The following is a 19,289-nucleotide window of genomic DNA, read 5'->3' on the forward strand; positions in this document are numbered from 1 at the left end:
TGCGATCTGCGATTTTTTGTTCTATAATTTATCGGACGAACGCATAAAAAGCGCTCATGTGTCCGATACCATTGCAAAGCAATGGTTTTATAAAATCGCCGGACGCATGCGCATGCGCAAATCGCGGCTAAAAACGCCCGTCTGACTAAGGCCTTATACAATATTAAGAAGGCGGTCTAAGGAAACCTATTTCAATGGATATTCCACAAAGGAAAGATCAATCTAGGAAATCTAGATTGATAGTGTGAAGGAACTGTCAAGAAAGCTACGCTAACTTGCTGTCAATGCCAGGAGCTTCATAGACCTAAAGAGCGTTTCTAATGAAACGCGGCTAGGAGCAGATTTTCGGGCGATTTGTGGGCGACTTGCGCGCACCGGTCACGCGATTTGCGGATGCGCATCCGTCATGCGATCCGCAAATCGCGCGAAAAAACATCCGTCTGACTAAGGCCTAAGCAAGCATAATCTAAATAGGAGGGATAGATGGTCTTTTCTGTTGTTATGATCTAGTGTTGGTGTTAAGCCAGTCATTTGATCATATTTTTCGCAGGGTATATCACTCATACTACACCTGGGTATCCTATACACTAGATTCATATCATAATTGTATGTTTGTTCGTCTATATTTATAATAGTGGGTGCCACCATTTATTTTAAATGTTAGAAGTAAAGGTTATATTTTATTTACTCTATTCATGATTTAGGAAGGTTCTCTACAGTGACCATTCTACTAAGGTAACTCATTTGTGTTCATTTATAAAGCATTAACCAAATAACATTCCCAAAATGTATTACTATTTACTCTGTACTATTAGGCGAGGCTCACACTAGTTTCCGGGCTTCTCTTTATAATTGAGCTTTACCATCTGTGATGCATTCATTTTTCAGCTATACTATTCTTGTAATCAAAAGTAACGGAAAGTTTAATGGAAGCCCCAGAGGAACATAATAATAATCTTAAATGTGAACAAAGCCTTAGATTTAATAACAAACAAAAAAAAATGCTAAAAGTGAATGAATTTAATCGTCTAAAATGCTACATGTGATCTCCTTTCAGATATTTAAAAAAATAAAAGACAGTTGGAACATTACCTTTAGCTTGGCTGCCTCTACCAATGATCTCCGAAGACTCTACTCAGCCTCCTCTTGTCTTTCACTAGAGCTACAGCTGTAGCACCGCCAAAACTAGTGGCGATGTCCTTCTTGTTCCATTAGATATCCACTAGAAATGTCTGTTCGAATGAGAGAAAAAGACTAAGGATGAGGAAAAACATAAATGTAGAGCAACGATTACTAAGGGTAAACTTTCCATTTACCATAAAGTTAAAGGGTAACTAACCCGGTTAAAAACTTTTGACATGGCATAGTGACATGTCCAAAGTTTTGATCATGGGGTCCAGGTGCTGAGTACCCCACTGATCACTAAGATGAATTGGCAATTTTTACTGCCTCTGTCTTCTCTGTTCTAAGGTACACAATGTTCAATGCGTATTGTGCATGGAACAGAGGCAGAAGCAACCCCACGACCGCTATTGGTCCCCCTCATCATGTGATTTATCATGTCATCGCTGGGATACTGGTAGGAGGAATTGGTAGGAAGAGGTTGCTGGGTCTTACTAGACCTAGTACAGCCCTAACAGTCCCAATAGTCACCATACCAAGGTAAAGTCACTGTAAGAAAGTACTGTGCGAAAATAATTGTCCTTCAATGGCCTTTATTATTATAAAAACAAATAAGGCCATTTTCACATCTGCCCCAGAGGTTCCAAATGCAGATCCTGGATAAAGTAGTGCTGCAAAATGGTGAATGACATGAGTGAAACCCAACAACCCTATTTAGGTAAATGAGGTCCATCAGGTGCTGTTTGTGTATGCCATATGGCAGATCCAGGTCTTGCATTATTTCTGTTGTTCAGCTCTCATGATGGAGTCCAATACAAACACAGATGTGAACGAATCCAAAACTCTAAAAACAAAACCACATAAAATAAGACCACTCCATCAATCATTGCCCTAACACTAGCCCTCTACCAATTACCCTGAAGTAGACATATAATACCATATCAAAACTAATGGTATACAAGGATGATCACAAGTAAAAAGTCTATTTTAGGATAACTCTGTATGGCCAACATAAAAATTACCTAGAATGTAAAAAACGTTTATTTTTTAAGCCTAAAAATTATTTTAAAAAAGGAATTAGAATAAATTATTAAAAAATACTGCAAAATCATAGCCCAACACAAAAAGTTGTAGCCGGTCAACTAGAGCAGGGGTCCCTAACTCCAGTCCTCAGGGACCACCAACAGGTCATGTTTTCAGGATATCCTATGGTAAGAACACCTGTGGCAATGTCTGAGGACTGACCATAATTACATCACCTGTGCAACACTGAGGAAATCCTGAAGATTTGACCTGTTGGGGTCCCTGAGGCCTCATGTCCACGGGGAAAATCGGGCCCGCTACGGATTCTACATGTAGAATCTGCAGCGGGTCCCTCCTGCCCCGCGGACATGAGCGCTGAAAATACGAATAAATAAGAATTTACCTATCCGTAGCGGGCGGCGAAGCTCTGCTCTTCCTCAAGGCCGGATCTTCTTTTTCGGCCGGCGGATGAATTCCTGACGCCGGGCACATCCGCCGAGCCGAAGCAAGGGAGATGCGGCCGTGAGGAAGAGAAGAGCTTCCCGGCCCGCTGCGGGTGAGTAAATGCTTTTAATTCCTATTTTAGGTCTCCCGCGGATCCAGACGGCTTCCATAGGCTTCAATAGAAGCCCGCGGGAGCTGTCCCCGCGGGAGACCCGCACGAAAATGGAGCATGGTCCAGATTTTTTCATGCTCCATTTTTTTTAAAATCCCTTTTATTGACGATCCGCGGGTATTTATGTACCCGCGGGTGGTCAATGCATCCCTATGGGGTGCGGATCCGCGTGCAGGTAATCCGCTGCGGATCCTAAATCATATTTTCCCCGTGGACATGAGCCCTAAGGACTGGAGTTGGGGAACACTGAGCTAGAGTATAGTAAAAATGGGTAAATCGAGTCTACTCCTGAAGACTCCAGGTACTTTGGGCATGAACTGGTTAATGCAATTAGCTGCAGATTAAATTGACCCAAATATGTGTGTATGTGTTTGCATGCATGAATGTCTGAGATGAGGAATTGAGGCTGTAGCCATTTTTGGGAGCAGGGACTGATATATGTGAGTTCAGTCTGTGTACAGTATGTAGTATATGTTGGTAATGTATAAGCCTAAAAATAATGCAAACAAACTAATAACAACTAAAAACTACAACTCTGCAGTGAAGCTATGTTCAGGGCGTAACTGGCCTTCATTTGGCAATACTAGGCAAGCATTTCAGGACCGTGGAGAGAAGCACTGTTCCCTATTGCAGCATCGTACTAACAAGTCATGTCAGCTAGTCGTATTATTGTAACATTGTGTCTAAATCATTGATTGCTATCATTACAGGAATGAATGTTGCGTCTACAAATGTTTATTGCTTTACGGATACTTGATTGGAATGATGACATTTAATACCCTGCAGCACAGCTGCTACAGCACAAAGCCAATGAGCAGCTATGCTGCGTAAATGGGGTAAGTACAAAACAAATGCTCTTTAACGGGATGTGAATGTTTGTTTACCATTTGGTACGTCTGTACCGACCTACAGGGTTACTATAGAAGAAAACAGACACTTTCGACGTTTTATAACAACCCACATATAGGCCTCTTGCACACGACCATATGTGTTTTTACGCTTGCTGAATTGCGTTGTAAAATTGCATGAAAGAAGAATAGTCACGATCAAGTCCCCATCATAATTAGCATTCTATCGTCCATTCACACGGGCGTTTACATCGTATCTGCAGAAAACAAAGCTGTAGTGTGGAAATCCCTTTGTCGGCAGAAATTCTTGGAATGACTACTAATGCTTCAAATAGAGCCAGCTGCCTTCTTTAGATGCAGCTAAACTCTGCCCTCCTCCCTTTTTTTTCAGCTCCCATAGAAGTCTATGGGAGCTTCCAGCATATCACAGGGAAAAAAAAGGGAAGACCTCTCTTTTCATGCGCCATATAAAATTGGTCGCTGATGTCCTATTTTTCCCGGTTCGATTTTTTTTTTCACTCCCAAAAGTTGCTCATCTGAATGAATAGATTAGAATCCAATGCTTCAGACGGTCGGGATTTTTGAACACAGCTAAAATAGTTGTGTATATATGATTGTGTGAATAAGGCCTTAGGGTGGTTTCACATCAATATTGGAATCTGTGGTTGGAGGTTCCCTCTAAGATCCGGCAAAAAAAGACAAGAAGAAAAAACGCTACATGCAACACTTTCTCTTCTGGCAAAAAGCCAGGCAGCTGAGCGGAAACTGAATTGACCCCATTATAGTCAATGGGGTCCATTCGGTACTGTTCGGTTCTGTAATAAGACAGAGCTGTTCGGCCAAGGGATTCCTCTTTCTGCTCCCCGAAAGGAGCAGGAAACTGGAACCCCTGACCGCAGATATGAAACCCCCTTATTGATATAGCCTAAATGCTTTTTGAGTTTTTTTAGTATACGAGTATGTTTTAGCTTGTATGACTAAGTTACAAATGTTTTATGTGTGAGCCATTTCACGAATATGATCCTCTTCTTCTTCTGCACCCGGTTGGCTCCTAGAACTTTCCCTCTGCATAAACAAGCAGTGTTCTGATATTTCTCACTTCACAGGCGCTGATGTGATGCTGACTTCTCGAAAAGCTGCAGTCGCAAAAACTTTCAGCCCAACTCAATGCTACTACGCATATTCTTCTCTGCAGTAAACACTCCCAAATTCCCCCTCTTTGCTCTTGAGTGATGGCCGTGACATCTATCCAGGAGACCCCTGGAGCCATCACTCAAGAGCAGAGGGTGGGTCGGGGAGCATTTACTGCAGGGAGCCCTGGACACTTCATAGTAATTGAATGCCCTGGAACACTTGACATTATGGGGCAAGACAGAATAAAACTTCTTTTTCTTGCTCATACAACTATTAGTCTGACCTTAGGAATGTTTAAACTGGTTTATATGCCACCTTTCTAGTGCTGTTAGTAGTTTGGCGAGGTTAAACCTGCCGACAGAGTCTCTTTAAATTGAGGTGGTCTGACATATACAGATATAGCCCATTATTAACCCAATCTGTAACTTTCATCTTCATCTCACATTGTCTCTATATTACATATTGCTATTATTTCCCATATGTGGATTAAATACACACAGCTCTGTTTATTTTGGCGTTGACATGTAGAAGTTAAATTAACGTATTTGGCCCTTTAGCGATTCTACATTCTTTCTATCCTCTTGCAAATAAAATAAATACTGGGTGATGGAATGTTATAGATTTTAATCCAAAAATAGTACGGTCTAATTAGATTTTTATTTCCACTGCATAGCAGACATCATCATTGTACGGCGAGTTTATTTACACTTTGTCTCATTTTGTCCAAACCTTTGCTTCGCCGCAAACTGATTTTTCGCACAACCAATCTACGGTTTATTTGGCCTAAATTCAACCTGTTCTGCTTTCTTTCTGCCAGCAAATGTTGGGCAGAGAAACTTGACATGTGAAATGTTTGCGAGGGGCTGTGATTTTGGCATCTTTACTAATTTAGTGTAGATACACTTGACGTTGTGGTTGTATAAATCCTATTGAGGTTCAGAGGCAGACTACTAATCTAGTAAATGGAATAGGGGGACTACAATACCCAGAGATTAGCAAAACAACCGTTTTTTAGACGGCTGAGGGGGCGACCTAATAACTATGTATTGGGGGACAATACAGAGATCACTTCCATCACCTATTTATACCCAGGACTGTGACTGTAACAAGGGGGCGCCCTCTACATCTAGAACAGACCTGCACAACTTGGTAGGAGGTTGGGGCCAAAATTAAAATTGGCAAACCTCAAGGGCCACTGATAGGTTTCTACTGGCTTACTTACAAAGTTTGCCACTGAAAGCCTATCTATTCTATAGATGCTACCTATGTAATAAGTACATATAAGTAGCTTACTACAGCAGTAAGCTTAGGTCTCCAGAACAACTTTTAACATTGAGTATGTTAAATGACCCTGGGAGCAGAGGTGCGCAGAATCTGTTCACTTATATATAAAGATGCTGCCCACTGTCGCTCCTGGGGCCTTCTCTGAATTGAATGATGCCCAATGATATAAGTGGTTCTGGAGGCTTAACCCTGGCATAAGTATCTGAAGTAACCTACTTATACTTACTATAAAGTTGCTGTGCACCACTTCTCCCAGGGGGACCTTCTATAAAAACTGTAGTTACTACAGCATTGAGAAAAACATCGGGAGTAGCTGTAGTAAGTAGCCATAATAAGCTACTTATACCTACTATAAAGATACTAAAAAGATATACTTACTGTACTGTGCTGCGGACTTTGACATGACTATAGTCATCTCATAGTCCACGGGCCACAAGAAACCCTCTTCCTGGCCACATGTGGCCAGCTTTGGGCCACGGGCCATATGTTGTGCAGGCCTGGTCTACAGGATAGAAGGTTTTCACACCAATATAGAAGGTGATTTTTTTCACAGTCGTCTATAGTTTATACCTTCCTTTACTGAAGAGCAGTGAGACTATGGAGCTTTCCACTTCTGCGCTTCAAAAGGGGCCTTTTTGAGTGTAATAAGATGTCAAGTTCTACTCACCAGATTACTGGAGACAGGTTGTTGATCCAGGAATATATTCTGACTGCCAAATTTGCAGTCAGGAAGGAAGGATTTTTTCCCAAAAGTGAGGAAAATTGGTTTCTATCTCTTGGTGGTTTTCTGCTTCCTCTGAATCACCAGTATGGAATAAAAGGCTGAGCTGGATGGACATTTTTTCAGTCTTATACACTGTGTTACTATGTTATGTTAGAGAGTAGCACATCTGGAGAAATTCTGTAGACTAGTTTGTGGATACTCATGTCAGCTGTAACGAACAACTTTAGGGCCACTTTCGGATGGGTCTATTTTTGCTCTGTATTAGGTCTGTGTTGAGGGGGTTGTAATATGGAGCTGATGTAAATCTATAGGACTTATCACATGGCTGTATTTTTACGGCTATTTCTCAAAATCACAGCATGATCTGTTTTTTGCCTATTTGCCTCCATATTTGTACTCTTTTCTATTGGGCAAATAGGGATCAGTATTTCCCAATAGAAAAGAATAAAAATATGGAGGCAAGTCCAAAAGCAAATCTGTATTACAGACTTGTATTACAGATGTGTTTTTATACACTCGTCTGAAACCGGCCTAAAGGCGTATTTCTAGATTTGACTTTTATCAAGCCTACATGGGATAGGTGATGAATGTTTGATTGGTAGGTATCTCACCACTGAGACCCCCATCAATCCCGAGAATGGGGGTCCCATGTCCCTCTCACCTTATGCACCTCGAGGTGAATTTACTGTAATTTTGCGTGTGCAAGCCACGCGTAATTGCACGTACAAAAAAACCCATCAAGTATATTCCCACCCATTAAAATGGCCAGTTAGTGTAATGAGTTCTGAAAAGTCCAACATTGACTTGCAGGAATGCTGCCTTCCAATAGGTGGCGCTGCAGAGGTATTGTTCCATCTTTCCATTTGCATATCTTCCCAGAGTAGCATGGATGGCCTTATAAGTCTCCTCACACACCTCAAGGTGCTCTGCTTAAGGAGAAACGATACCCTTCCTAACCCACGTCATAAGCCTCTCATCAGCCAAGCCAGAAACCCACTGCACACCGATGAGAGGCAATCACCCCAAAACAGCTGTCTGCGTATGATCTTTGGCTTTGGCTTACATTTCCCAATCATTGTTATAAGACTTGTCTAAAAAGTCTAACATTGATTTGCAGGAATATTACCTTCCAATAGGTGGCGCTGCAGAGGTCTTGTTCCATCTTTCTAATTGTTTATTCTAGCATAGTAACATAGTATGTAAGGCCGAATAAAGACAATGTCCATTCTGTTCAGCTAGAATATTGGAAACAAACAGAAACCTGTGGCTTGCAACTACGTTCTCGGTTTCAGACACAATAGCCTATGGAGCCATACAGAGTTCCATCTGAATGCAATTTTAGGCATGTCAGTTGAAATTCTCAAATGGGAAGCCTGGACGGGTGCCTGGATGAGGTGTGAATGTAGTCTTAAACATACAGATTTTGCCACAGATCCTTTGCTGGCTTTGCTTCGGAATTGCGACAAAGTTTGTGGCAGATACTCTACTGGATGTGCAGGCAGGGTTTGATCACATTGACATCGTAAGTTCCATTCTTCTGCTCCATTAAGGGCAGGAAAATGGATTTTATTGGTCAAATGGATCCATCTTATGATGGAATCAAACAGACTCCATTGACTATAACAGGCTTCATATGGTTTATGTCCAGCTGTGTAACCTTTTGCAGGACAATACAGTGCTGAACGTAGCGCTATTTCCTGCATTTTAATGGAATTCAGTGACGGAGGCTCCAAACGGGACATCTAACACTGAAGTCAACAAGCACATACATACATCTATACGTAGCCAGTTGTTATACAGACATAATCACATATACAGGCACTTTTACATACACACACGCCCACACTTCATATACATGCGATCCCCAACAATGAAGAGCAGAGGAGTGGCCAGCAGCTGCAGCTAGGGAAGGGGGTAAGGAGAAGAAATGCAACTCACTGAGAGTGGAGAGGTCTCTATTACCGGGACACTTGTGCCTCCTTCCACACATTTGACTTAGAGCAACCCTGCCAATGCCCAGTATAACTGCAGTCCTGCTACCAAGTGTTGGAAGATAGAGGGCAGTCTATGCAGACATGTAGCTCCAGGTGCCCCCTCTTCCACCTTACCTGCTAATATTATATTCCGCCAGGTATCAGTGAGGGGCCAAATATTCCCCTTGCTGGACCCTTTCTTGATGGCTGGCTTTTGTACCACTGTCAACCTAGCCATGTACTGCAACCCATCTCTACCCATGTGGCAGGAAGCAGGGGTCGTGGGAGGGGAGATTGGGGAGATAAATGAAAAGAAAGATTCTGATAGCTCTAGAGGCTGCCCATTCTAAGGGTGGACACTCTAGGCACTGGCCCTCTCTGCAAACGGCCATATTTACCAATGTAATAGCACACAGATACACAAGGGCAGGTACAAACACCACTTTCCAATAGAATTATAGGAAGATTGCTATATGGAAGAGCATTACACAAGTGCAAGATACAAATGAACAACCTCTCACACACCTACCACATATTGAGGTGAGCGGCTACTTAGTATTGTACTTGAACATAAATAAGGCTTACAAAGGGTGCCAAGTCCCATTGATATGTGTAATGCACCATGTAGGCTTACAGCCTAATAAGAATTCAGCTTGGCGGCTTGCCCTGCTCCTTGAAAGTGAACCACACTGGACCAACACTCCCGGCTCCCCCAGCATCTAAAGCCAGACTGCTTACTGCAAAAGAAACAATAAATATCAAAAAGTACAAGGTTTTAGTTAATAATTTGGCCAAAATACTTTTTTTTTCCAGGGTTGAAATCCGAAGCATAAATAGGCAGGCTGTGGATTCAGTGCAGAAAGTTTCTAGAGCACGTGAGGGAGATTTTTAAAATCTTCTCTACACTGGCCTAGGCTACCTACACATGGGCGAGTATGATATTGGGTCAAGAAACTCGCCCCGATATCGTGCTCACTGGCATGCATTCTCACAACCATGAAAGGCAGTTTGGGGCTGAAACTCCTTCCATCACTTCTGGGAAGTAGCGATCCTCCGATGCGGCTTTCAGCCACGTTAGAGGGTCGGCAAGTGTTCCAATTGTTTTCAATGGGAAACCCCACATTGCAGTCGTGTGCACACTGCACGCCATGTGATGTGTTTTGATGCACATTGAAAACTATGAATATGAAGAACTCGAAAAGATAGGACATGCAGCGCTCATATATATGACTTCATATTCATGCAAGATTTATGCAACTCGCAAAGCACAAATTTCATGCGTGTTTCTCGCCCATGAAAAAAACGCCTTATACTGTAAATGCTGCGCGATTTCCACTGCGAAATCCGCTGTTGAAATTCTGTAGTAAATACGGCCTGTGTAAAGGCAGCTGAACTGTACTACCTACAGACAATGCATTTTATTGTCAATATAGAAAACTATTTTCTAAGCACGAAAACGACATTTCCATCTGAAATACTTCTTCATAGAGAGCCGCCCGCCTCCGTGAAGTAATGGTTGGCCTTTACATCATGTCTATTCCAATGAACCAGTAACCATGTAATACACAGCAGATCTGGGTCCGCCGGAGCAGGAGCCCCGCTTCGAGGACTGGGCTATGTCTTATAGAGAGACGATATCTATATAGATGTTCCCACCCTTACATTTCTGTACATTTCAGGAACGACTCCAAATGCTCACATGTGAATTTGATGCATTCTTGTACAAACATCTAGAGCATAAGCACGGCCTGACATTTCTTCCCCATGACCCTTCTTGGGATATCTTGAGTCAAGAAAACTTTTAAGGACAGACGCATCTGTATTTTCTTATATATAATCTATATGGGTGATCTTTTTTGAGATCCACATGGTCTCGGGGGCCTTTTTTTTAGGAGCTATGATAACTTATGTAGATAATAATACAAACTAGCCGAGTTTTGATTAAGTTACTACGTATGTGTCTTTTTGTTTCTCGCGATAGTTTTTTCGGGTAATCCCGCAATATTGCGAATGCAGACTTGAGTCTGTGGATTGTCGTTATATAGGCATTTCTTTGCGAGTTTATGGTCATTAATCTCGTGTTAGTGTGAAGGCTGGTATTGTCTTATGGACAGTTGGCTTACCGTGATGTGGTGTTGTATGCCTGTGGGTGCCATTGAGGTTATGGATTTACTATGATAATTGGGATGTCCCCTCCAGGGGCGTAACTATAGAGGATGCAGGGGATGCGGTTGCACCCAGGCCCAGGAGCCTTAGAGGGCTCATAAGGCCTCTCCTCTCCATATAGGGAGCCCAGTACTATGAATCAAGCATTATCGTTGGGGGCCCTGTTACAGACTTTGCATTGGGCCCAGCAGCTTCAAGTTACGCTTCTGGTCCCCTCTATATTACCCTTGCGTGAGATCTATTCAAGATCTTGCACACAGACCATGCATTGAATAATCAATTTGGGCTGTGATGGACTGATGTGTAATTGTAACAACTTGGTGAGCATAATCTTATGGGATTTGGAGATTGAATTCCTGCAGGTGCGCAATTAAAGTGCTGCGATACAGAATTTTGGGGTACATGCAGCTTTTTTGATAATTTGTATTGCGTTTTTTTGGGAGGCAAAATGCTAAAAATTAGCATTTTGCCTCATTTTTGTAGCGTTTTTTTAAACGTTTTTTGCCGTGCGGGATAAAAAGCATGTTCAACTTATTGTACGTGTTGTTATGGACACGACAATACCAAATATGTGGGATTTTTTTGCTTTGTTTTATGCTAATATGAACGTTATTTTTTACATTTTTTTTTTTGTACATTATTATGATTTTTTTTTTACACTATTTGTGTCCCTCTGGGGGACTTACACCATACCCCGGTGATCGTTATGATAAGACATTGCAGGACTTCTCTCCTGCAATGCCTTATCGCTTATTACAGTGATCATAGGCAGTGGTAATACAGGATGCCTGTAGGTGGCATCCTGTTACCATGGCAACCAGCCGGGCTCTCTGCAATTATATTGCGAGAGCCCGATAACATCACAGAGGGAATGAGCTCCCTCTGTGAACCCTTCCCAGGCCACGATCTACATACATTGTGGCAGGGAAGGGGTTAACAGCGGGAAGCCAGCTATCAGTAACAGCCGGCTTCCGCTGCCGGATAGCGCAAGATCTCTTATGATCTTGCGCTATCCACATGATGTAAGGCTACGTCCAGTTGCGGGAAGTACCCCGCTGCCAGGATGTAAACTTACATCATATGGAGGGAAGGGGTTATTTCTTTTCTTGGGTAACTATATATATATATATGAGACATCTTTATATATTTGTATGCTTGACAAAGACCTTGTGATCGAAACGTTGCTACTATGTTCTTGAAGGAATAAAATCTTTTTTATATATTTCCAACTCGGATTCTATCATGTCTCTCTTCGAGGTCCCCACTTCTATAAAGTTCATATGTCCAAAGCAGGGGTATAAAAAGGGGTGCCTTAGGCCTCATGTCCACGGGGAAAATCAGGCCCGCTACGGATTCTCCATGGAGAATCCGTAGCGGGTCCCTCCTGCCCCGCGGAGATGAGGCATAAAAATAAGAATGAACTCACCTCTTGCCCGCTCCGGATCTTCCCTTCGCCGCGGCTTCATCTTCTCTCCGTCGCGTCCGGATCTTCTTTCTTCGGCCCGGCGGATGCGCAGGGCACGTCGGTTGTGTGCCCTGCGCATGGGCTGGCCCGAAGAAAGGGAAGATCCGGAGCAGGTGAGTAAATTCCGATTTTGGTCTCCCGCGGATCCGGACGACTTCCATAGGCTTCAATAGAAGCCCGCGGGAGCCATCCCCGTGGGAGACCCACACAAAAATGGAGCATGGTCCGGACTTTTTCATGCTCCATTTAAAAAAAAATCACTTTTATTGACCATCCGCGGGTATTTATCTACCCGCGGGTGGTCAATGCATCCCTATGGGGTGCGGATCCGCGGGCGGGAGAAGAGTTAAAATCCGCTGCGGATTTTAATTCTTCTTTTGCCCGTGGACATGAGACCTTAATGCGACAACCCCTTTAACCATGAATAAATGACAAATAAGAAAAAATGCATACCTCTAAAATGTATGATGCAGCCAGCAGTTCATATACCCCAATCTGCTTTTCGGCTCTGTATCATTTTTAGATGTTTTTAGCCGTCTGCATGGCGGATATACTTGACATTGTATCCTGTCTGATAATTAGAATTGTAAGCACTTTGATACAGTTATTAACATATTGGACCAGCGCTCATCCACTTCTCTGGACAATACAACATTTGTTCTTTATAATGTCTGAGAACTATCTGGTGCCAAGTCCTCCCCTCCGCTTAGAGCTCTAACACTTGTAGCAGGTGTTTGGGTGTTTGCCCGGATTCGACGAGCTAGTGAGCACCGATACCAAGTTGTTCCTGCAAAAGCTTTCTTGCTCCATAAATGAAAGCACATTGAAGAGAGGCCGTACTTGTGTCTCAGTCCACATGTGGGCTACAGCTTTATTCACTTACTATACAAATGACCTAAAAATTGAAGTTTTACTTGTGGCCCTATGTGTTGTCAAAATACCTCAAGTTTCTTCAACTTTCTTGTAATATACCAAGTTAGGAAAAGATAATGGGGCAGATTCACCTATCCTGTCTAATAGTGGAAATGAAGACCAGGCAGTTTACAAATGTGCCGAATCTCTCAGAGTGACTAATGCTAGACACTTTTATCTACCTTTGTACCATCTGCTGGTTGGCTTAGTTTGTGCCAGTATTAGGCAGGATTTGTAAACTGCCCCAAACTGTCTGAAACACAGAATAGATGTGGTATTAGGCATGTTTACCAGTTTTTTTGGTACAGACTGTGCCAGAATTCTGGCACATTCTGCTTAGTAAATATTTCTCATTGTGTTCTCCAATATTGATTCTCATCCTGACACTAATAATACCAATAGTAACTTATTATTAACCCATTAATGACCACAATGTTTTGGTTGTAAAAATAACACCTTTTAGCGATTTTATGCATGTGGTGGTTTTAATGGACCTATTTTCTTTTCCTGGGCTACCAAAATTATTTTTGATGCATTTTTTGTGTGACACATACAGTTGTTTTTAACCCCTTAGTGACGAAGCCTGTTTGCGCCTTAGTGACGGAGCCAAATTTTGGAAATCTGACATGCGTCACTTAACTTATCATAACTCCGTAAAGGTTTTGCATATCCAGGGGATTCTGACATTGTTTTTTCACCACATATTGTACTTCATTTAGGTGGTAAAAATAGATCAATAGAACCTGTGTATATTTATTTAAAGTGCCATTATTGGGAAAATTTTGAAAAAATTGTCATTTTTTTGCATTTTCAATTGTAATATCTCAAATATGTGCAAACATACTGTATACATTTTTGCTAAGATATATATTTCCATCTGTTTACTTTATTCTGAATACACATTTGAAAACCTTTTTTTTTTTAACCATTTAGATGACGTACAAATTTAACATTACTTTTCCGCATTTTGAGGAACACTTTGTTTTCCTGCACCAAGCCAAGATTACAAAGGCTCATAGGTGTCAGAATGAAAGATACCCCCACAAATGACCCCATTTTAAAAACGACACCCCTTAATGTATTCACTAAGGGGGTCATGAGTATTTTGAAGCCACAGTTTTTTTCAGGAATTATTGCAATTTGAAGGAGAAAAAATAAAATTTCATATTTTTGCAAATATGTCATCTTAAAGACATATTTGTTTTCTATAGTGAACATGAAAATGAGGATTGACACCCCAAAATAGATACACCTGTTTGTCCTGTGTTCAGAAATATACCCATTGTGGCCCTAATATTATGTCTCTATGCACAACGGGGCCCAAAATGAAAGGAGTAGTCAGTGTCTTTCAGAACAGAAATTTAGCTTGAAGGCCTTTTATGCCCCATTGCCCACTTGTAGAGCCCTTGAGCGGCCAAAACCATAGAGAACCCTGACAAATGACCACATTTTGAAAACTAGACCCCTCAACAAATTTATCTAGGGGTGTACTGTGTATTTTGACCCCACAGTTTTTGAATGAATTTAAGCAAAGCAGAAGGAAAAAATTATGAGTTTTGTTTTTTTGGCAATTCTGTCATTTTAAAAACAGTTTTTTTGTACAGCACACACATGAATGAAGACTTGCACCCCAAAATGGATACCCCTGTTTGTCCCATGTTCAGAGACATACCCATTATGGCCCTAATCTTACGTCTGGATGCACAATGGGGGCCAAAATGAAAGGAGTAGTCGGTGCCTTTCAGAACAGAAATTTAGCTTGAAGGCCTTTTAGGCCCCATTGCCCACTTGTAGAGCTCTTGAGCGACCAAAACGATAGAAACCCCCCACAAATGACCCCATTTTTAAAACTAGACCCCTTAATGAATTTATCTAGGGGTGTACTGCGTATTTTGATCCCACGTATTTCAATGAATCTAATCAAAGCAGAAGGAAAAAATTACGATTTTCATTTTTTTGGCAATTGTGTCATTTTAAAAACAGGTTTTTTTGTACAGTTTACATAGGAATGAAGACGTTCACCCCAAAATAGATCCCCGTTTGTCCCGTGTTCAGAAACATACCCATTGTGGCCCAAATCTACTCACAGGACACATCGCAAGGCCTGTAATGGAGGGAACACCCATTGGATTTCAGGGCACAACTGAATAAATTCCAGGCCCCATTGCTCACTTGTGCAGAAAAAAAAATGGACTCCTTAAAAATAATCCCCCCCCCCCCCCACACACACACACACTCCGCGTCCTTTTTGGCCTTCCCCAAATCTTAGATAAAAGTAATGTAAGCTGTGCGGTTTTTTTTCTCGAATACAGGGGTAATTACGGAGGCTGGTTGGGATGGGCACATCGGGCAATAAAATCTGGTATCCCCCCTCCTCTCATCCTTTTTGGGGGGTATTTCTTGACCTCAGTGGCAGGGACGGGGTGTAAAGTGGCGCTCTGTGAGTCTCCGTAAGCTTGATGAGGTACGGCGGTCTCACACAGAAGGCACTCAACAAGCTGCTCCTGGAACTGCATGAAGGTGAGCGTTCCCGGGACTTCTTGTAAATTACGGATTACAGGTAGCAGTCTTAATAACGCCGATCTCACACAGCTGTATGTGGAATCAGCTTGCAGAGGCCCGCAGCGGATCCCAGCTGTGAGCCCGGCTGTGACCCTGCGTACAGCCGCGTAATGTACTGCGCATAACTGCCTACTCACACAAGCGGTCATGCGCAGTCCACCTTTTTTTCGTTTGTATTTCCCGCACCGTCGCTTAGCGATGACACAGGTACCCGCAGCCCGTACACAACGTAGTTGCGTATGGGCAGCGGGTATATCTGCAACCATGGAGCACAATAGGCTCTGTGTTGCTGATATCCGCAGTAAAATAGAACATGCGGTGTTCTGTTTTCTGTGAGTGGATTACGTAATTCCAACCCGCTAATGTGAGCGGAATTGTGTAATCCAATGCGATTGATTTGCGTATTACTGCTAATCAAACGCATGCGGAATCCGTAATTCCTATCTGGTCATGGGAGACCGGCCTAAGGTAGATCGTTTTTTTCTTATCATGTGACCAGGGACCGTTCACTGCTCCAGTCTCTCGTCGCTGGGAGCAAGGAGATTTTAAGTTTCCTAGGCTCCCCGCCGCATGTGCATGTGTCCGGCATTTTGCCAGCAGTCGCATGCGCAGAATTTCGGGAAGGTCCACGGAGGAGGAACGCGTCGGGGTTCAAATACGGAGGCCTCCGGTAAAAAGTTTCATCTCCTCTCACTGATCGCATCGGTGAGGAGAGATAAAACTTCAACTTTTTTTTTTACTTTTACGGGATCGCCATTATCCACTGGATAACGGCAAACACGTGATCAGGAACTGCTCAATGCGGCCGCCTGTGAAATCTCCAGGCTCTCGGCTAAGTTTTGTAGCCAAGAGCGGGGAGATTTTAAATTACCCTGGCAATCCACGGCTTTTGCGCATGCGTCTGCTGTTTTGGCGACAGGCGCGTGCGCAGAAGCTGTGGTAAGGTCCGCGGATAAATCCGGGGGCCTTAGGTACGTTATTTTTATCCTCCCTCATGGATATTATCTGTAAGGGGAAATGAAACGTCAGCTTTTTAAACTTTTTTTTTAACTTTTTCACACTTTTTTGTTTTCACTTTTTCACACTTTTTTTAAACTTTAAATGATCACTATTGTATTATCCATTAGATAACTGTGATCATGTCCCCGTGGACCTCTCTCTGCTCCTGGCTACACATGGTAGCCAGGAGCAGAGGGATTTTGAATTTCCCGGGGCCTGAGCCCCTCTGTGCACGCGCCCGATGATTGACATTGGGCACGCATGCGTAGAAGGGGACTTCAGGTCCCAGGGGATCGCAACACCGCTGAGGACCGGTGGTGAGTATTTTCAGCTCCCCTCATGGATCCGATCCATGAGGGGAGGTGAAACTAACCTTTTTTAGCCTTTTTTTTTTTTACTTTTTTCACGATCGGCGCTATCCATGGTGAATCTCCTGGTTTCTGGCTGCATTCAGGAGCCGGGAACCAGGAGATTTTAAAATTCCCACGGCTCCCGTCCTTCTGCGCATGCAAGCGACGTCATTCGTCTGGCGCGCATGCGCAGAACAGCGGCGCCAGGTCCTGGAGGACCCCTTCACCGCGGCACACTTCAGGGAAGGCGGGTAAGTAATTTCAGCTGCCCTGATGGATCCGATCCATCAGGGCAGCTTAATCTTTAACTTTTTAAACTTTTTTTTCACTTTATTGCGATCCGCACTATCCACTGGATAGCGCCTATCGCATTGCTGGGGGGGGGGGGGACTGCCCACTGCCCAGGATGACAAGTCCATGCTGTTGGCTACCTGCGGGCACCGACAGCATGGAGCTGTCACATCCTCAGCCAAGAGGGCTTTAATCCAAAGAGGATGTATGTTTTTTACGTCCTCTAGGATTAAAGCCCACTTAGCTAAGATGTAAAAAGGCAATGGGGCCGTCACTAAGGATTTATACCTTTTTTCAAAGATTTATTTCCAATTTTGTTATTTATAGATGATACTATGTAAAAAGTTTTTTTTATTTATAGTTCCTTAAAAGTAGTATATTTAAGCTCCAATAAAGTATAACAATGGTTTTCCCATTTTGTTTTGATTTATAACTTGTATAGTATTGGATTACAGGGTGGCTATGGCGTCGATAAAGTTTGTCATGGATGGGGCTTTCTTTTTACTCTTTTTTGAAATATATTTGTATTTTATTCCATTTTTTTAGTTATTTTTGTATACAGTTTTCTTAACATCTATATCCCCATATTGGTATAAGATCTCTGGGAGACATTTCTTTTTTATTATTTCACAGCTTTTCACATCCATGGGAGCTCGAGCTGCAGGCAAAAACATTCCCCTAGTATGAAAATAGTCTTTTATAGAGCTAATCTAAGTCTGCTAAGACCAAGCAGATCTGCCATGCTAGGGGTCACGGATGATCATGTGATCGCTGAGTTCAATAGAGGCAATGGCACTGCTGCTTCCTCTATTCACTACATTGCGCTCATTGAGCACTGTGTAGACTGAAAAAGAGAAGGAAGCAGTAGTTATGAAACAGCTTCTGTCTTCTCCTCAGGGTTCCAGGTGTAGCATCTGATCTGCTCAACACAGCATGTAGCATTATAACAATTGGAAAGGAATGAAGAATTGGTAAATAAACCCTTGCATAAGGGTGAAAATATGGTAATAATGGATAGGACTCAATACATAGCTATCTGTATGTGTCTTTAACATGATGGTGACACATACAGGAAACTTACAGCTGATCCAACAGATTCTTTTTGTGCAAGTCTAAAGACTCTCCTTCTCCAAGCAAAGGAGACTCCTTGCATAAGCCCGTCAGAATTTCACTTTTTGCTACCGAACCATCCGAGAATTTCAACATCCTATTGCCTGCCCAAAATTCATAAAGGCTTAGAACCATTGAAGGGCAGGCCGATAGTCTCTGGGGTTGACTGTTTAACGCAGAATGCTGGAGTCTATATAGACAAAATCTTACACCCCTTTGTGGTGGCATTGGCAGATGGGGGGTGTGGCTTTTGCCTTTATAAGATCTAACCCTACACTGAACGAGTCATTAGCCACTAGCCTACCACTAAGGCCAGTGATGCTACCTGTTTGTTATTTTGTTCCTGATAGGGATTGAGGCGGGGGTTGGGCATTTGAGATACAAGCTTCAGCCTTTGAGCACTTAATTTTGCTCCTCATGCTCTGTCATTGTAGTCAGCAATATTAAGCTAATGTTTTGGGTTGGAAGGTGATTTATTCATCGTCCACTATTTAGAAAGGTTCCTGATGAAACTACCTTACGGTAGTGGAAACTCGTTGAATTTAGGGATTAATATTCTAAGCTGGATTTTTCTTAAAACCAGTATAGTGTCCCTTTTAGTGGAATTTTTTCTTCTAAAGATAATTATCTTTATTGAAACAGTATAGAAATAGCACTACACAGGACTAAACCATTCAGCAGATATTCCCCAATATATGTGGCATTTCATC

At 42.5% G+C, this 19,289-nt stretch overlaps 1 protein-coding gene across 1 annotated transcript in view; it reads right to left on the reverse strand.

Annotated features, from left to right (window-relative positions):
• Nucleotides 1-19,289, reverse strand: part of LOC136586667 (collagen alpha-6(VI) chain-like) — a 143,490-nt gene that overhangs the window by 97,750 nt on the left and 26,451 nt on the right. The window contains exon 2 of the mRNA XM_066584829.1: nt 1,093-1,232. The gene's annotated coding sequence lies outside the window, so the exon portion shown is untranslated. The remainder of the gene's footprint in view (nt 1-1,092; nt 1,233-19,289) is intronic.

The sequence above is a fragment of the Eleutherodactylus coqui genome, chromosome 12 (assembly GCF_035609145.1).
Source record: "Eleutherodactylus coqui strain aEleCoq1 chromosome 12, aEleCoq1.hap1, whole genome shotgun sequence".
NCBI lineage: Eukaryota > Metazoa > Chordata > Amphibia > Anura > Eleutherodactylidae > Eleutherodactylus > Eleutherodactylus coqui.